Here is a 7,719-nt window from a genome sequence, read left to right as displayed (position 1 = left end):
CTGTCAGGCAAAGACTGATTGTTACACGATGACATTGACGTAACGTATGTGTTCGACTTGACCTCATGCTCTAAGATTCACATGAGTTGAGCGTGCTACCAGTATCACTCGACCGAGATTCAAAGAAGTCCACATCCCTTACCAAACTGTTCAGGCCTTGGCACGATTAAGATCGTGGAAGGACCTATTGCCAAGTATAGGTTCCGATCTGGGTGAAGGAGCACTGGGATTGGTAGGCTGACAAAATTCAGGAACAAGACACCCTCACTCACTACTGCGCCGTACATAAAGTTTAGCTGATGAAGCTACAATCTCAGCCTTAGAATCCCAACTGCTTCTACTATTACACTCTTATACAGAACCGAAGGCTCTGAAGATCTGCCAGGGGAGGGAGAAGCGGAGTCTGAGATATAACTGGGTTATGACCGACGGTCAGGTAGACTTAAGATTGGGATGTATGAAGGAAGTGTTGAAATGAAGTTCAATTATAGAAAACTGCAGAAACATTACAGATTACGATGTTTCTGTAACAAGGTACTCCAATCACAGCACCTGCTACCTACAACTACACGTTCACGGCTAACTGATGCCTACAGAGCAGCCGCTTCCTGGTAATGAATCTCCACCAACTTTATCCTGTTTGTCTGGTCTGAAAACACATAACTAACACCTAAGAATATTACCCTGACATAATGACTAGCACAGTAGGTATATTTTCATTTCTTTGTTGATCTATCTAAATCAGCGGTTCCCAATATGGTGGTAATATGAACAACAAAAGGGGTCGACGGTATTTCGATCAGGAAACTAAATTAGTTTTAAGAGATCATTACTCTTATCACTATTTAGTACGACCATAATACTGATTAGCAAAATAGTCACATTTTCTAAAAACTACCGTTAACGTTTGACACAATGTGCTGGAGGTTGCAGTTTGTGAAACGAATGTATTACCATCTTCTTCTCACTGGTACATCCAGCACAAACAAACTCCGTACCATGCGTCTTTTACATTAAGATTGAGACATATACACTATGTCATCAAAAGTATCCGGGCACCCACAAAAATATACGTTTTTCATATTAGGTGCATTGTGCTGCCACCTACTGCCAGGTACTCCATAGCAGCGACTTCAGTAGTCACTAGACATCATGAGAGAGCAGAATGGGGCGTTCCGCGGAACTCACGAACTTCGAGCGTGGTCAGGAGATTGGGTGTCACTTGTGTCATACGTCTGTACGCGAGATTTTCACATTCCTAAACATCCCTAGGTCCGTTGTTTCCGATGTGATAGTGAATTGGAAACGTGAAGGGACACGTACACCACAAAAGCGTGCAGGCCGATATCGCGTCTTGACTGACAGAGCCCGCCGACAATTGAAAAGGGTCGTAATGTGTAACAGGCAGACATCTATCCAGATCATCACACAGGAATTCCAAACTGCATCAGAATCCACAGCAAGTACTATGAGAGTTGGGCGGTAGGTAAGAAAACTTGGATTTCATGGTCGAGCGGCTGCTTATAAGCCACACATCACTCCGGTAAATGCCAAACGACGCCTCACTTGGTGTAAGGAGCGTAACCATTGGACGATTGAACTGTGGTAAAACGTTGTGTGGAGTGACGATTCACGGTACACAATTTGGCGAACCGATGGCAGGGTGTGGGTATGGCGAATGCCCGGTGAACGTCATCTGCGAGCGTGTTTAGTGCCAACAGTAAAATTCGGAGGCGGTGGTGTTATGGTGTGGTCGTGGTTTTGATGGAGGGGGCTTGCACACATTGTTGTTTTGCGTGGCACTATCACAGCACAGGCCTACATTGATGTTTTAAGGACCTTCTTGCTTCCCACTGTTGAAGAGCAATTCGGGGATGGCAGTTGCATATGGAGCACCTGTTCATAGTGCACGGCCTGTGGCGGACTGCTTACACTACAATAATATCCCTATAATGGACTGGCCTGCACAGAGTCCTGACCTGAACCCTACAGAACACCTCTGGGATGTTTTGGATTGCCGACTTTGTGCCAGGCCTCACCGACCGACATCGATACCTCTCCTCATAGCAGCACTCTGTGAAGAATGGGCTGCCATTCCCCAAGAAACCTTCCAGCACCCGACTGAACGTATGCCTGCGTGAGTGGAAGCTGTCATAAAGGCGAAAGGTGGTCCAATACCATACCGAATTCCAGCATTACCGATGGAGGGTGCCACGAAATTGTAAGTCATTTTCAGCCAGGTGTCCGGATACTTTTGCTCACATGGTGTACATCAGGTGAGATTAATAATATGTCATGAAAATGCCTTCTCCGAGCTGTAGGTAGTTTCTACATCTACATCAATATTTTGTAAACAGCCTTGAGGTGCTTGGCAAAGGGTACGTCCCATCGTACCAGTCATTAGGGTTTCTTCCCATTCCATTCAAGTATGGAGTGTAGGAGAATGATCACTAGAATGCCTCTGTGCAGGTTGTCGTATATTCTTAGAGTCATCATTTGAACCCGATTCTTGAAACTTTGCAAGTAGGTTTTCTCGGAATAGTTTGTGTTCATCTTCACGAGTCCGCCAGCTCAGTTCCTTCAGTATCTCTGTGAGACTCTTCCACGGATCAGACAAACCTGTGATCATTCGTGCTGCCCTTCTCTGTATCCGTTCAAACCTTCTTTTAGTCCTGTTTGGTACGAGTCCCACACACTTGAGCAATATTCTAGAACCGTTCGCATGAGTGATTTGTAAGCAATCTCCTTTGTAGACTGATTGCACTTCACCAGCATTCTACCAATAAACCGTAGTCCACCAGCTGCTTTACACACGACTGTGCCTGTGTGATCGTTCCACTTCATATCCCTACAAAGTGTTACACGCAGCTATTTGTGTGAGTTTGCCGATTCCAACAGTGACCCACTGATATTATAGTCATAGAATTCTACGTTGTTTTTCGTTCTGTGAAGTACACAATTTTGCATTTTGAATATTTAAAGCAAGTTGGCAATCTTTGCACCACTTTGAAATACTATCGCGATTTTACTGAATATTTTATGACTTTGGATTTAACCAAATGAATAAGTCACCCACGAAACCAGTTATCCTATTCAAGGTTCCGCGAAGGACCAGAAATTGTTTCATTATTCACTTGACAGCTAATTGACAGGCTACACAGTACTATTATTATTGTTATTACTATAGGCAAATGTCATTGACACAAGGTATTAACAGCCTGAAACTTTCCACTTCCAACCAACCCAGAAGTAAGGAGTCTAGCAATCGAGTGATTACAAACTAAGAACAGTGCACACATTTTAACTTGGCTGATGTTAAATAGGAGTGTGGGGTGTGGGTGAAATAAGTGTCGCTGCGAGAGGACTGGTGCAGGGGAAGCACATATTGTAACAAGCGTCTACCCACAATGTGGACTTAGCTTTCATTTCTTGAAAAGGAGTTTTAGGGAACATTCCCAATGCACTGCAGACTGCTTCTAATAGAAATTTGTTAGAAATAATCAATTCTAATTCTCTCATCGGCTCATTAGTTCGTGGTTTAGCAAAATATCTACAAAACTAAATATCATGTATGTTCTTTATTTTAAAAACAAAAATGTTCAAACAACATTTCTTTCATTCTAAAGTTTTATTAGACACTAATGTTGATGGTGCTGGAGGTGGCAGGCGGGGTGCAGGGGTACCAGCTAATATCCCATTGCATTCAGAGGTAATGGTGACAGAAAGGTTTTGAACCGCCGTGATTGCGGGTACCAGGTTGAGATTCATTGGGAGAGTCCTTAGAAAATGTAGTCCATCAACAAAGGAGGTGGCTTACAAAACACTCGTTCGACCTATACTTGAGTATTGCTCATCAGTGTGGGATCCGTACCCGATCGGGTTGACGGAGGAGATAGAGAAGATCCAAAGAAGAGCGGCGCGTTTCGTCACAGGGTTATTTGGTAACCGTGATAGCGTTACGGAGATGTTTAACAAACTCAAGTGGCAGACTCTGCAAGAGAGGCGCTCTGCATCGCGGTGTAGCTTGCTCGCCAGGTTTCGAGAGGGTGCGTTTCTGGATGAGGTATCGAATATATTGCTTCCCCCTACTTATACCTCCCGAGGAGATCACGAATGTAAAATTAGAGAGATTAGAGCGCGCACAGAGGCTTTCAGACAGTCGTTCTTTCCGCGAACCATACGCGACTGGAACAGGAAAGGGAGATAATGACAGTGGCACGTAAAGTGCCCTCCGCCACACACCGTTGGGTGGCTTGCGGAGTATAAATGTAGATGTAGATGTAGATGTAGATTGCAGATGTGAACTTGGCACCAGAAATCTGGAATTTGACTGTAGCCGTTGAAATTCATCACATGATACTGATGAAGTCCACAACTTGGATTTTTGGTACAAATGAATGGTGACTCAAATTATTTTTATCGTGAAACACGTATGTATGCAGGGTATACAGTACAGCGATGGCGAGCCACAGAATCTCTGACCAGAGAGCATGTAGTCAGTTCAGTTGCGAGAGAGTAATAGCGCGCGAGAGTACAGTGCAGTTGCATGTAGGGAGTCGGTAGTTGCAGTTGTGTGTGAGGAGTCGGCGGGCGTCGACATGGCTCTCTGGTCGACATTCAGGACAAGGTATATTTTTTAAATAAGGTAATGAAGCAGCATTGCGCTCATCTGATAATGTAATGGATCTTAAGTGTAATCAATTTGTTCAAGAATCGCCCCAATAATAATTTTGTTTTCAAACCAAGCATTTTAACAAAACAAACATTTTATTGAAATAAAATTTCCTTTGCTTTTTCTCCAAGAATCTATTTATCACGCTGGTTATTGCAAGGGCCTAAGGTTAGCGTAGCTGGCCTTATAAAATTTATCAGGTTTAGCATAACGTTAATTTTGTGGGGACTTAACATTTTTGCACATTTTTATTATCATTGACTTTTATTACTGTGGTAAGATAACATATGGGATTATTTGCATTTTTTATTCAATTCATATCATTTAAAAATAATTACGGGGAGGTTACACTTGGCCCTATTCCCATTAACATTTATAACTATTGTCATTTTTGACTTAACATTTTTGTGGGGAGGTTACAATCGTCTTCAAGCATGGAAACGCCACAAGGAGGGGAACGGGTACTAACTAATATCTGCATTTAGGGATAATGGTCTCAGAAAGTTAGAAACCACTGGTCTATGTCTACATTAATATGTAATGAAGAAACGTTGTTAGCAACAATCTCGAGAAGTTCGTGATCGATTTGCTCAATATTATTGCATGATACTCCAACAAACACTGTCCATCTCCATAGCTCAATGGTCAGAGTCTCTGTCTGCTATGCAGAGGATCCGGGTTCGATTTCCGGTACTGCCAAGGATTTTTCCTTGGTGGGAACACGGGAACAGTGTGCACTCAGCCTCGTGATGCCAACTGAGGAGGTAGTCTAGTGAGAAGTACCGGCTCCAAGATCGAGGTGATTGCCCCATCGGAGCTAGAATGCAGAGCTGGGCCCTGTTAATAAGTATTCGAAAGGTTAGTATAAGTATTCGGATGGATATAGGCTATACACATTCTAATAGACATTGTGTTCAAAAACAGGTTAAAAATTATTTAAGGTTGTGGCAAGGGATGTGTTGCAGAGAATAATTGTTAAGCAAAAATTCGATATGTTGCGCCGTTTCCGAGTTGTTTAGCACTGAAGTTATTCAAACAGATCGTCGCGCCCAAATTCAAGCATTTGCAGGCGCTTAAGTACGGTAATGCGCAGGCATCTGTTTACTCGTGAGATACCACTGATCCAAACGCTCATTACAAGTTAAATTGTGCTTTTTTTCGGATGTCATGAATTTATGCTAGATGAGCAAAAGCTACGTTTGTTCGGTTTGTGGAAACGAAAGGAAACACTTGTTTGGCGACATTGTCTCTTCCACCTGATTGGCTAACTTCAATGCTAACAAATCGGAGACGGCGCAACGTACGTAATTTTCTTCGTAACCATTAATTCTCTGCAAATTCTCTGCCGCAACGCTCTTTCAGACTGTTTTTGGCCACGCTGTATATAATACACAAATCTGTACTAATATATAAAGGGGAAACATTGTTAGCAAAAATCTCGAAAAGGTCACTACCAATTTACTTCAAATTTTTACACGATTATTTGCATCTGTGAACGTGTAGCATTACAAAGTTTCAGACTATTCACATTGCTTAGTAGCATTTTACATATCAGCCGATAATCAATAAATACAAGTTTTCTGATATACAGGACTCCTGGTGAAACATTGTTGTATGTAAAGTCTTCGTTTAAAATTGTATATACCACGAAATAATATATTGATTGTCGGATTATAACCAGGTTTAATCAAACAACACTGAAATTATACTCCTCAGTTTCAAAGTCGGAGTATACAGAGGTAGAAAGAAACCAACTCATCAGGCAAGAACTCGAATATAAGAGTACGTTTTAGAGCTGGGAGACATACCAGATAAGATTAAGCATAAGGTTCGGTAGGCCTATGTAAGCAACAGCAGACTTTATAGAGAGAGATGAGTAGGTGCTTTTTAACAAAGGCAGGAAAGCAAACAGCAAAAGATCTGGCAAAAACAAGTAAGCAAAAATATAGAAAATCTCAAATTGGATAAGGCAGATATTAAAGAGAAATCCAGAATTTCATGGAAATGGTAATAGAAAAATAACAGTATATGCAAAATTAAACTAAACCATTAGTAAATATGAGAAGTTTTAAAGAAAAGTTGGAAGGCAAAATAAAAAGAAATCAATAACAATTTGGTGCAAACTACTGAGAAATTTACGTTGAACAGACACCACATTTTATCAGTTAAGATCGCAGGTGGTACAGTAACATTGGTGTAAAAATTGTACAAACTTCCAGAGGTTTATTTAAAAATTTGTATGGTTCAAGACCGAAATCAAAAACACAGTTATTGATGAAATAATAACTTTCCGAAAGAGAGCAAGATGTCTACAATGCCATTAGGTATTTGAATAACCTTGACACAGCTGGATTTCAAACGTTTAATGATAAGAGAGAACTAATGCCAAAGCATCTTGCAACAGTAATTACGGATTCTTTGCAAAGTGCTGTAGTTGATCTAATTCAGGGGAAGCAGACAGTTGGCGTAGCCCAATAATCCCCCTCTTGTGATATATATAACGCATTTTTTTTTAAACTCTGTCCGAACAGGCCTTGGAAGACCCAACGCTACCGACCGGCCGCCGTATCACCAACAGGCCACGGGCGTCACTGGATGCGGATACGAGGGGCAGTTGGTCAGCACACCGCTCTCCCGGCAGTGTGTCAGTTTCCGAGACCGGAGCCGCTACTTCTCAATCAAGTAGATCTTCAGTTTGCCTCACAAGGGCTGAGTGCACCCCACTTGCCAACAGCGCTCGGCAGACCGGATGGTCACCCATCCAAGTGCTAACCCAGCCCGATAGTGCTTAACTATGGTGATCTGACGGGAACCGGTGTTACCACTGCAGCAAGGCCGTTGGACATTTTTAAATTTTTTAAAAATAAAAACCATTGTTTAGAGTTACAGGTTGGATTACAGAAGACTTGCCCTTCTGAGAATTCCATTTACATACTTGCTCAGCAAATACCACGTACCTTTAACACCAAATATCATCAGTTGGTATTTTTCATAATCTGTACATGATATATCATTGTGTAGATAACGACTAATTTTTAGAAAAGCGT

General features: G+C 41.9%; 1 pseudogene; it reads right to left on the bottom strand.

Annotated features, from left to right (window-relative positions):
• Positions 1-7,397: 7,397 nt before the first annotated feature.
• On the bottom strand, positions 7,398-7,515 carry LOC126096097 (5S ribosomal RNA; annotated as a pseudogene).
• Positions 7,516-7,719: the final 204 nt, after the last annotated feature.

This window comes from Schistocerca cancellata, chromosome 8 (genome assembly GCF_023864275.1).
Source record: "Schistocerca cancellata isolate TAMUIC-IGC-003103 chromosome 8, iqSchCanc2.1, whole genome shotgun sequence".
NCBI classification, from domain to species: domain Eukaryota; kingdom Metazoa; phylum Arthropoda; class Insecta; order Orthoptera; family Acrididae; genus Schistocerca; species Schistocerca cancellata.
Note: the sequence above shows the minus strand (reverse complement) of the source record. Positions and strands in the feature narration are given on the sequence as shown.